General features: G+C 42.4%; 1 protein-coding gene across 2 annotated transcripts in view; it reads right to left on the bottom strand.

Moving 5' to 3' along the window:
- Positions 1–12509, bottom strand: part of LOC105923203 — a 45726-nt gene that overhangs the window by 16477 nt on the left and 16740 nt on the right. The window contains exon 2 of one of the 2 annotated variants that reach the window (XR_004933075.1): positions 1617–1667. The exons of the other annotated variant lie outside the window; for it this stretch is intronic. The gene's annotated coding sequence lies outside the window, so the exon portion shown is untranslated. The remainder of the gene's footprint in view (positions 1–1616; positions 1668–12509) is intronic. 2 annotated transcript variants of the gene reach the window in all.

Here is a 12509-nt window from a genome sequence, read left to right as displayed (position 1 = left end):
TGAGATAATATACAATGACAGTGCAGCCGCATCTCAAAGTAGGTTAGATTTGTGCAGAGACCCTTAGCATCTGAAGGACAGTGTAAGCAATTGCACGGACCAGTACCTGTGCAACCATTAGCATGTTGTAAACACTTATTGAGTCTTTTGTGAGCAAGCAGAGATCATAGTCAAACAGCAGCTGGGAGGAATGAGCTTCGGAAGCACTCCTTTGAGCACCTGTGGTGCAGCAGTCGGTCACTTAAAGAGCTCTCCAGCTTTGCTACAGCTCCCTGCATGGGGTGGGAGACATTGTCCATCAATGATGTTGTTTTTCACACAGTCCTTTTGTCTCATACCATCTGCACTGGATACAGGGGGTATCCAAGGACAGAACTGGCCCTCCTAATGGGCTTATCCAGTTGCTTCCTCTCAGCTACAGATAAGCTGCTGCTCTAACAAACCACAGCACAGAAACAGTGCCAACACAATTCCCTGTGGTCATCCCGTGGTGGTATGATGTTGAAAGGGAGAAATAAAAGAACATCTGAGGTAGAAGGGTGGGACTAGTTGAGAACTGAAAAATGTGGAGTTCTTGGTAGAAAAGCAAATGTTTGTATAGGATTTTGGTACTTGCAGCATGTTAGAATTACTCTAGGGCAGGCATGTCCAAAGTCCGGCCCGGGGGCCAATCACGGGCCGCGGTCATATTTCATACGGCCCGCAGCTTCGGTCTTATAATGTATTATTTATGGCCCACGTGCACTGTCAAACAGAATAAATAAATCATAAAACTTGAAACTGTAATTCCTCCTTTCACCAAATGGTGGCAGCACCACTTTAATACTATTGTCTCTGCATCCGTGTGCCGAACCCCTCTCGCTCATTTCTGCCATGGCCACTGCAAAGAAAACGAGGAAAGTTGACAGTGAGGGCCGCCGCTTTCAAGAGAGATGGGAAATACAGTACTTCTTCACTGAAAATCAAGGCAATTGTGCTTGTCTAATTTGTAATGAGACGGTTGCGTTGTTTAAGGATTTCAATGTAAAGAGACACTACCAGACTAGACATGCTAACACATACGACAAGTTAACAGGGAGTGACCGTGCTGAAAAAGTGAAGCGGCTCAAAGCTGCACTGGCATCACAACAGCGATTCTTTACGCAGGCCTGTGAGTCAAAAGAAAATACCACCAGAGCAAGCTACAAAGTGGCCATGTTAATAGCTAAACATGGCAAACCTTTTCCTGAAGGTACGTTTATCAAAGACTGTGTTATGAAAATGGTGGAGAACATTTGCCCTGAGAAGAAGCAACAATTTGCGAATGTTTGCCTGGCACGTAACAGTGTAGCACGGAGAGTTGAGGAGATCTCGTTGGATATTCAGAGACAACTGGGGGACAGGGGTGAGGCTTTTGATTATTTCTCATTAGCCTGCGATGAAAGCACAGACGCATCTGACACTGCACAGCTACTGATTTTTTTAAGAGGAGTTGACAACAATATGAACATAACAGAGGAGCTCCTGGACCTCCAGAGCAAGAAAGGCCAAACCAGAGGATCGGATTTATTCGTTTCTGTGTGTGAAGCTGTTGGTAATATGAAACTACAATGGAGTAAAGTTTCTGGGATCATTACCGATAGTGCGCCTGCCATGGCTGGTGAGCGAAGTGGGTTGTCCACACTGATCTGCATTAAAGTAAGCGAAGAAGGAGGTAACGCCATTAAACTTCACTGTATAATTCACCAGCAGGTTCTCTGCGTCAAACATCTCAAATATGATCATGTTATGAAATCAGTGGTAAAGGCGATCAATTCTATTCGCTCTAAAGCGCTATACCACTGACAGTTTCAGCAGTTCTTGCTTGACATCCAGGCTGAATATGGAGACGTAATATATCACAACGATGTGAGGTGGCTAAGTCGGGGGTCCGCACTGCAGCGATTTTTCGCTCTCCAAAAGGAAATTGGACAGTTTTTGAGTGAAAAGGGGCATCCGATGGAAGAACTGTCCGATCCTGTATGGCTGGCAGATTTGGCTTTTTTGGTTGACACAACGAAGCATCTGAATGCGCTGAATGTTAATCTTCAAGGACGAGATGCAGTAGTGAGCCAGCTATATGCTCACATCAAGGCCTTTGTAACCAAGCTGTAACTTTTCCAAAGACACTTGTCCCAAACAGAGCCCTGCACCACGCACTTCCCGGCTTTAAAAGAGGTCACTGACAGTTTCCCACAGGACAACATCGGTGCGCAAATGAAGAGTTATGCAACAGCTATCGCATCTCTTTCTGTGGAATTTAACAACCACTTTCGGGATTTTGCAGTTATTGAAAAGGACATGCTGCTTTTCTCTTCTCCGTGGACCCTGATGATGCTCCTCCACAGCTGCAGCTGGAGCTCATTGAGCTGCAGTGTGACGATGAATGGCGCGGCAAACACCAGCAGCTCTCTCTTGTTGACTTTTACTGCAAGCTGGATAAAGACAGGTTTCCAGAAATGCGAACATTTGTTAAGAAAACGTTGAGCTTATTCGGCTCCACATATTTGTGTGAGAAGACATTCTCTGCCATGAACTTAAACAAGAACCGATTGAGGTCAAGACTAAGTGACTCCCACTTGCGTGACATTTTATGCATTTCAACCACTGCTATCAAACCAGACCTGACCTCTTTACTGGAATCCAGATCTCAGTATCACCCTTCTCATTAGTGTCAGCAAGTTATCTGTTTCTTGATCAATCTGAAATTGAGTATTTTGAACGGTAACATCTGTGACTATCAACAGTGAAAAGCCAAAGGAACATTTATGCACTTGGATTTATGGCTCTTATTTTTATTAAACTCTTGAGTAAGACTTGGCTATTACTGTTGATGTTATAAACCTCTAGATGTGACACAAACTATTACTTTCTGAAAGATATTGTAAATGACAAGAGCAAAATTCACTTGTTTTAAGGTTTAATAATAACAGACAACTTTGCATTATTTATAATTCCTGTTTAAAATGTTCATGAGGCAAAGATATTTTTAAAATATGTAAACTGAAGGTCTTTCATGCAGTTTGTTCAATGTTATCTGACTCTCCAGATATGAATGAAAGGCAGAATTTGTGTTTTAGAGTTGTTCTCATCTGCCTGAGTGGCTTATATTTGGTCATTTTGTCATTTGAAAAATAAAGATAAATGTGTCAATGAAAATTGTTTTATAACAGTGTGTATTTGCATGAAACTTAAGTAGTTAAAAAATGTTCCAACAAGCTATCGGCCCCCGGGCATCTTCACTTTATCAAATCTGGCCCTCTTTGCAAAAGGTTTGGACACCCCTGCTCTAGGGGGTGGGGTGTGGGGCGATGTTAGCTGGTCAAACCTCACAAAGTGCTGATATAATAATCATCTGTATATTATGCTATTGTACATATCTGTAAAACTCTATTTATAGTAATATCCACCTGTATATTATATTCGGTACATATCCAGCTGTAAATTTAGTTCACAATACTAGTTATCTATATATTATACTCTATCAGTAAAATTCTGTCTATAATAGTATACATCTCTATATTTATTCAATAAAAACCCATGTCCTGTACATATGGAACCGTTGTTTATCCTGCACTTACTGCTATAACCCTACTGCTATTGCACTTCTGGTTAGACCTAAACTGCATTTTATTGCCTTGTACCTGTGTAATGACAATAAAGTGGAATCTAATCTAATCAGAATCAGAATCAAGTTTAATCAGCAAGTAGGTTTGCACTTACAAGGAATTTGACTTGGTGTTGATGGTGCAGACAAAAAATAAGAATACAGTAAAATAAAAAGTAAAAAGGATATATATACAGAAGCTATATACACTCAGTAAACTGTGCGTTAATGTAACACAGAAGCTTGTAAGTCCTGAACGGGGGAGAGAGACAGTGTCCAGTTTCACAGGCAGCTCTTGGCCTTGTTCATAAGGCTGGTAGCAGATGGGAAAAAACTGTTCTTGTGGCGTGAGGTTTTGGTCCTGATGCCCAAAAAATTTTTTGCTGTCCTCACCAGAGTCCACAAATAAATTGATATAGTCTATTATTTCAGCCATGTTTTTGCTCATGAGGATTGCAATGCTCATTCCACATAATGGAGCTAAAGCAGTCTCCCTCTCAGACCATTTCCTTACTGTTTGTGTTACAACTGGTTTTCTGTGCCCAGGGGTTTATACACAGGCTGGAGGTGTATCAAGTTGTGATTCAAGCAGCCCAGGGGAAGGAGGGTTGATGAACTGTATGCCTCTTTGACAAAGCTTAGTTAGAGTGGCTTATTTTACCCTGAGGCATCTCTATAGTTATGCTGCTATAGGCTTAGGCTGCTGGAGGACATCAGGGTCTATTTTTTCACTCTGCTGAGTTCTACTGTTCTCCAATTTGTTTTCCAATTGCTTGTCTTCATTTTAGCTTTTAACTTTTTGTAGGTTAACTCATAGTAGGTACACCTGGTCTGGCGTTCTGTTAGCTGTGACATCATCCAGGGATGACAGATCACCCGCTATTACCATCTAATGTAGAACAGATTACTAGATCAATGTGTGCTTCTGTGCTTGTTTGTCTCTCTTGTTGTGTCTCTGCTCTGTGTTCTCTTACCCCCAGTCGGTTGAGGCAGATGACCGTTCATACTGAGCCTGGTTCTCTTGGAGGTTTTCCTTGCCGTTAAAGGGGAGTTTTTCTTTCCACTGTCGCTTCATGCTTGCTCAGTATAAATAATAATAATACATTTTATTTAAAAGGCGCCTTTCTGGACACTCAAGGTCACCGTACAGAAGGGTAAAAAACTGAATGTCAGAAACAAAAATCTAAACAAAAAAAATATTAAAAAAATACCGAGGCTGGGACAGGGAAATTGATAATTAAAGAGAATAGGCAGTCTTAAACAGATGAGTTTTGAGTTGTGATTTAAAATGGAGAAGTGAGTCCGTGTTTCTAAGTAGGGGTGGTAGAGAGTTCCAGAGGCGGGGGGCAGAGCGGCTGAATGCTCTGCTCCCTATGGTGGTGAGAAGGTGGTGAAGGGCCTTGAATGTCACCATGAGAATTTTGTATTGAATGCGGAACTGCACGAGGAGCCAGTGGAGGTGTCGGAGGACCGGAGTGATGTGGTGGATAGAGGGAGTTCTTGTTATGATGCGAGCAGCTGAGTTCTGTACCAGTTGTAGTTTATGGAGTGAATTCTGAGGAAGGCCAAAGAGGAGAGAGTTGCAGTAATCCAGTTGGGAGGTGACAAGGCTGTGCACAAGTATGGCAGCAGTGCGTGGGGTAAGGGAGGGACGGAGGCGGTTGATGTTTCTTAAGTGAAAGTAGGCAGACCGGGTAATGTTATTGATATGGGATTGAAAAGATAGGGTACTATCGAGGATGACACCCACACTCTTAACGTGGGGGGAGGGGGAGATGGAGGAACTGTCAATAATAAGTGGGAAACTGTCGGTTTTGGAAAGAGTTGATTTGGTGCCGATGAGGAGAACCTCAGTTTTACTACTTTTTAATTGAAGGAAGTTGTTAGTGAACCAGGCTTTTATTTCACAGATGCAATTTGTGAGGGAGGCGGGGGGAAGAGAGGACGATGGATGCGTGGAGAGGTAGAGCTGGGTGTCATCGGCATAGCAATGAAGGTGGATGTTAAATTTGCGGAAGATATTGCCAAGGGGAAGGAGGTAGATGATGAAGAGGAGGGGCCCGAGTACAGAGCCCTGGGGCACGCCTAAGGTGACGGGGGAGGGGGTGGATTTGAGGGTCCTCAGTTGAATGAACTGAGTGCGGTCAGAGAAGTAGGAAATAAACCAGTCCAACGGAGTGTTAGTGATGCCAATGGAAGAAAGCTTACTGAGGAGAGTGGTGTGACAGATGGTGTCAAAGGCTGCACTCAGGTCGAGGAGGATGAGGATGGTGAGTAGTCCAGAATCAGATGCCATGAGGAGGTCATTGGTGATTTTGATGAGTGCTGTTTCAGTGCTATGGAGTGGCCAAAATCCAGACTGAAATTCTTCATACAGGCTGTTGTCATTGCAGAAAGAGGTTGTGTAAAGGTGCGGGGGGAAAAGTCCTGTGGTTTGATAGTATTATTGAGTATGGAGAAAAGTGACTTAGAGCTATGTTGATTGGCAGTGATTAAGCTGGAGTAATACTGTGATTTAGTGCTGGCAATGGAGTCCTCATAGTGAATAATGTGATTATTGTACATTTCTTTGTGTATAGTGAGACCAGTTTTTCTATAAAGTCTTTCGAGTTGCCGTCCTTTGGTTTTCATGCGTCAGAGATTTGGGGTGTACCAGGGGGCGGAGATGGAAAAAGAAACAAATCTATTTTTTAGTGGAGCAAGTGAGTTAAGAATATTATGGAGACCAGTGTTGTAGTGAAAGACCAGGTCATCAGGGGTTAGCAGATTATTGAAGTCAAGGAGGCAGGAAGAGTGGATACTTGAAATAAGGGTGGAGGGATCAATGTTCTTTATGCTCCGGAAGGATATGAGGCGGGATGTTTTAGAGATAGAGAGGGTAAGATTCACTGCAAATGAGAGGAGAAAATGGTCAGTTTTGGGGAGTTCATTGGATGTTATATTGTGGGGGATGACGCCAGAGCAGCAGATTAAATCCAGAATATGTCCTTTGGAGTGTGGGGGTAGTGATGTATTGCTGACATCCAAAACTCTCTAGACAGGAAGTAAAGTCTTTGGTGAGAGGCAAATTGGTGTTGTCCATGTGGATATTGAAATCACCCAGTAGGATTAAGTTTGGTGATAGAGAGGATAGGTGGGTGAGAAAATCGGCAAACTCAGTTAAAAAGGCACTATTCGGTTTTGGGGGGCGGTAGAGAGCAGCAATGATGGTTGGAGTTGGACCAGATAGCTTGCAGACTGTGGATTCAAACGTGCTTGAGACTGGCGCTGATACCGGCGAGACTTTCCAATTCTCGTGAAGAATTATCGCAAGACATCCTCCGCGCCCGGAACCACGGGGTTGAGTGATGTAAACAAACCCACTAGGAGTGGAATCGTTGAGCTGGGAGTAGTCTTCGGGCTGTTGCCAGGTCTCGGTTAAACAGAGAAAGTCCAGTTTACGGTCAGTGATGAGGTCCTGAATGAGATGTCCCTTGCTTGTCAGTGAGCGGATGTTAAGCAGAGCAAAGTTGAGTGCAGTGTTGTTGCAGCTGATGTTGGTGCTAGCCGACCGAGCTAGGCGAGCTAACACTCTGTGGTCGACAGCCCGGCTGGTGGAGCATGGAGGGCAACAAATCCCCCGTCAGGAGCTGGACCAGATGGATTTTATTGCTGTTGAACCGTTGTGGTGGAAAATCCGGCGAGACCCTCGGTGGATGTATCTCCGGCGTGGCTGGAAGGTGATGTCCGGGTGAAGGTGGAGTGCCTCAGGCGCAGGTCCGGGCGAGTGACAGCGGAGCCGGAGCAGGTCAGCGGCTGAATACTGCAGCAAACCCGCCACTTGCAGGTGAGCGGGCAGTAGGAATATCCAGATGCAGACAAGCAGGATGTATGTCCTGTCGGTCCACATTTTTAAAAAACGTCAGGTGAGGCTGAAAACAGGGCAGGACAGGTGAGCTACCGATAGTAGCCTAGTTGGGACTAGTTGGGAGGAATCGTGGCCGTATTCCCAGTAAAAAACAATTGCACTGTCCGTTAAAAGACAATTGCACTGTCTGTTAAAACGTTACCGGTTAAAAAGTTACCGGTGAGCAAAGGCAGGGAGCAGCAAATACAAAAATTCCGGCGAGCAGCGGCAGCAAGTCGTGCCAGCGTTCACTCGAGGTATTCAGAGCACCAGAGTATGAGGGATTGCTGCAAAGCCATGGACAATGCAGACGACTCTCCCTGTGGCTCTACGTTTCTTCAGGAGGAGTGAATGCTGCTTGTCAAGACTTTGATGCAATTAACTAGGTTCCCTTAGATAGGACATTTTTTGACCAATCTGTATAATATGATTGAATTTGACTTTGGAAAGTGCCTTGAGATGACATGTTTAATGAACTGGCACTATATAAATAAAATTGAATTGAATTGAACTCTTTGCAATTTACATAGAGTAAGTCTAGTCTTTTTTTTGTCTCTCGTGCTGCAGGTAACATATTGTTTAAAAGGTGGGGAGGGTGGAGGACAGGGATACTTTGTTAAAGTTGCCTCATATCAGAAAAATAGCCTGGGGGTGTTTTGTTTGCATTCTGTTCAGAACAGTGTAGATAACGTCACATACTGCTCCAGGGTTTGCAGACCTAGCACATAGGTTGCTATCATGATAACGGGCATAAACTTTCACGGGACCATGAAAATCCTGAGCCTGACAGCTAGCAGTTCAATATCCTTAGTGCAAAACGTCTCTTTAATTGTAATATGACCAGAGCTGCACCACCTCTTATTAATAAATACAGCCACACCCCTTCCTCACTTCTTTCCACTGTCCCTCGTTCTGTCGGCTTATTTACTGATTGCTTTTGAGCTGTTGTTCCAGGTGGCCTTTATTATACCTCAGTGCTTTTGGACTTCCCTAACATCACTGTGAAGTGCTGTACAACTCTGAATCCAGCCACCCTCCTCCCTACAGTGAAGGATGGTGAACCTCAGAACTGCTCCATCACTCTTAAGACTGTTTGTACTCCCAGACCTGATCTCTCTGACTTTCCGCTTACTGACCCTGATCTAACATTTTATGTGAATGGCTCTTCCTGTTGTTCTTACTCTGGACTCTGGTGCCAACCAGGTGGGCTATGCTGTGTGCTCTGCTTTTGAAGTTGTCTTCTGGTCCTTTGCCCTCCAACTTTTCAGCTCAAACTGCTGAACTAATTGCACTTTACAATCAATTCACAGCATTTTGAATTGTCTACAGCCCTTTGAATCATCTTGTCACTGAAAAGTGTTTTATAAATAAACTTGCCTTGCCTTGCTTCCTGAAGCCTGTAGGCTGGCTGCTCTTTTAGAAACTATTCATTTGCCTTCAAAAATTGCTGTTGTAAAATGCTCTGCTCACAAAGGCTCATATGATCCTGTGTCTAGGCGGAAGGCTTAGTGTTGGATTTATTATAGTTATTCTACTTTTAATCTATATTCTAGTTATATTATGTTTCACTTATAACAACTAAATCACTATGCAATCTTATATTTTACTAATAACATTCTTGACCATTTACAATATTATATTATACTTATTACTGAAGTGTTATTTCTCCTTATATCAGAACACAAGCATGCGAGCAGTTGCAGGTTGCACCCAATTGTATCTTGCAGCTGCCTGTGGAAGATAAAGAAGTTACTCCCATAACAATGAATGCTGTTGTTGTGTATTGGTTCCCTGCCTAATAGATTTCAACTGGTTTGTTCCCCTTCCCTCAGCAGTTGAAATCCTGTGTAACTAGGGCGTTCCAATTTTCAATAAACAGCCTGGCGAGCGGAGACTGCTTCAGAGTGGTTTGGAGGATTGTAAACTGAACAGTCTCCGAGCACTCTCCTTGCAAGATCAATTTAACTGATTCTCTGTGTCTTCTTTGTGCAGGTTGCTGAATAAGATGTTTGGTGTTTAAACCTAACATTAAATGGTCCTTCGAGCCGGATTTCAACATACCTAACGATCCCAGCAGGTAAAGTGAGGTTCCAGCAAGTCTGTGGCCACAGCACTAAGACCCTTTCCGGGACTGGTCCCTCCTTTACGGGCTGGGATCCGAAGGTTGAAGAATTCCAGAGACACAGAGAATTGTGAGTAGAATTTCATTAAAGAGGAATGAGTGAACATTTCAGATAAAAAACAGTTAAAGTCCGCAGGAGGACAGACTCCTCTAGTTTAAACTAACTAGTTAAATTCTGTGAAGGACGGCGGAGTCCTCTGTTTTCTGAGAAACAAGATAAAACCCTGACAATCCTAGGCACTATCAGGTAGCAGATAAAAAACAGTTAAAGTCCGCAGGAGGACAGACTCCTCTAGTTTAAACAAACTAGTTAAATTCTGTGAAGGACGGCGGAGTCCTCTGTTTTAAAAAAAAATAGGAAATCTAAACAGTTAAAGTCCGCAGGAGGACAGACTCCTCTAGTTTAAACAAACTAGTTAAATTCTGTGAAGGACGGCAGAGTCCTCTGTTTTAAAAAAATAGGAAATCTAAACAGTTAAAGTCCGCAGGAGGACAGACTCCTCTAGTTTAAACTAACTAGTTAAATTCTGTGAAGGACGGCGGCGTCCTCTGTGTTAGATTAAAAGTAAGAGCTCAAAAGTGTGACTGTGTGTGTGTGAGGAAATACAAATACCACTAGGTATTTTATTTCATACCAAAACAGGCAAGAACAAATATGACGAGCTTTTGTGGATGCATGTAGGCAAGAAAACTCCACCTTGAAGGTTGAAGTGAGTTTTACCACAAACAGTTATTGATCGTCATCTTGTCTAAATAAACCCAGTGTTAGAACACAGCAGGTGTTGCAACCCACTGGGTCCAAACATTCACCAAAATGGGAAAGGGACAAAGTGAACAAAAATGCAAGCTACTCAAGAACTTACATGTAAAGATTGGAAAGTTGTTGAGAAAGAAGATAAAGCAGCAATTGTGCCCTTATGTTATTAGATAAAAAAAAAAGGGTACAACTTCAATGGCAAACTATCCACTTCTGGCATAAACGAACTACAGGAAAAAATTAAATTAAAATGCAAAAACAAGGAGAAGCAAATGGCAAAAGAAGGTCTTGCCCAGACCCAAGTCTGGATAAAAACAGCAGGACCCACTCTGATCAAATTTAACATTTAGCTACATGGGTAAAATAATACAATTCAGGTTTAAGAGGTGACTTAACAAACAGAAAATAGCTAAAATTCCAGAAGGCTATCATTAATAAATCGGGAAATTTAAAGGGGAAATACAGAGCAACACTCTGGGAGTTTTTTAGAACAAGGAGGTTTCGTATAAAAAAAAAAAAAAGAGAGAGACGTCTCGCAGAACACTACGCGCAAGCTGTCTGTCTGTCTTGTACAACATATTGTGTCTGTGGAAATGAGATCATCTTGTTTGAGTGAGTGGGGGAGAGACTGCTTGGATCCGCGGAGATTGATGTCTGTGCGCAAATGGGTTTTTGTGTGTAAGTCTGTGTGTGTAGATTTGTGCGTATGACAGAGCTGAGAATAGCAACTGAAGCGTAAGAGAATTACGATGCATTTGATTGAAACTGGGGATAAAGGTTTTGTTTTTGTGTTATTTGGGTGCCTAATTATGGAGTACAGTTAACCAGAGCCGTGGGGAAAGTATTCAGTTACACTATTAATGCACGAAGCTTGTATTTGACAATGGATTCATGACAGCTGTAAAAAATAATAGAGTAGGGTCTTTTTATATTGTAATGTTATAACTTTATTAACTTGGCAAACAGCATGTGGGGAGATTATATGGGAGAAGTGGAGCTGGATGGAATATGTGTAGGGGAGACTTTTTACACTGATCTGAGGCGAACCTCGGGGGGACAGTTTGACCTAAAGCAGGACAATAGATATGATAAACAAACCTGACCAACATCTGAATGTGTTGGGCGGAGAATTAACGGTTCCTGGTGACACCCCCAGGAACAACACATTATTAGAAACACCCACCAACTATGCGCGTCATCTGTTACTACACCTACAGCCCCAACATCGCTGAAAACAGCCGAGGATTGGTCACTGATAGTTGATATGTCCCGCCTGCTGCTCAGGGCGCAGCCCTCCCCTCTAGAGGGAGACTTGCTGTCTCTGCATTGACAAACTTAGGGACTGCTCAGGAATATGTGTTTGAGAAAGAGAGTAAATAATAAATGAATAATAAAACTTATATCTGAGTTTGTATAAGCATAATTTTAACTAGTGTGGTTTATTGCAAAAGTGCATATTAAAATTTCCAAATGAGCTTTTATACTTTCAGAAATATAAAAGATAGAATACGAGATTAATTGAAATTAAAATTTTAATAGTTTGAAAGCCCTAGTTTGAATATAATACACTAGACTTAAAACTGGTTGATCTAAGGAAAGCAGGAATTAGCTCACTAACAACTTCTGCTAATTGTAGGTCTAGGAATCACCAGTTAGCAGAAACAAAAGTTAAAAGTTAAAATGGAACTTAAAGCTGTTTGGTAAAAGTACAACCCGGTTGATTAGATAGATTTTATCAACCCTACGTCTAGTCATGCATCAGTTTTACAGTTATCCTCAGATGGAGTTGCTGATGTTTAAGAATTTATGAAGAATGTTACTGGTTTAAATTGTTTTACCACAGAAGTTAAACTTTGCAGAGCGACAGAAATCAACAGGAACAAAAAAGCATTTGGAAAAAATTAAAGGGCAGATCCCAAAGTATTTCTTTAATGTAAACACATTCTCTAAATTAGATAATTTGATGGCGAGCATCATGACTGTCAAGCTTTAGCCGAGCAGACAGCCAAAAGCAGGGCTGATCTGAAGGACGTTCCCCTGACTGAGGGAGAAACATTGTTTGTAGATGGCTCATCCAAAAAGGATGACAAAGGCAAAACAAGAACTGGCTACTTTGTAG

This window comes from Fundulus heteroclitus, chromosome 16, assembly GCF_011125445.2.
Source record: "Fundulus heteroclitus isolate FHET01 chromosome 16, MU-UCD_Fhet_4.1, whole genome shotgun sequence".
Taxonomy (NCBI): Eukaryota; Metazoa; Chordata; class Actinopteri; order Cyprinodontiformes; family Fundulidae; genus Fundulus; species Fundulus heteroclitus.
This window is presented reverse-complemented; position numbering and strand designations above follow the sequence as displayed.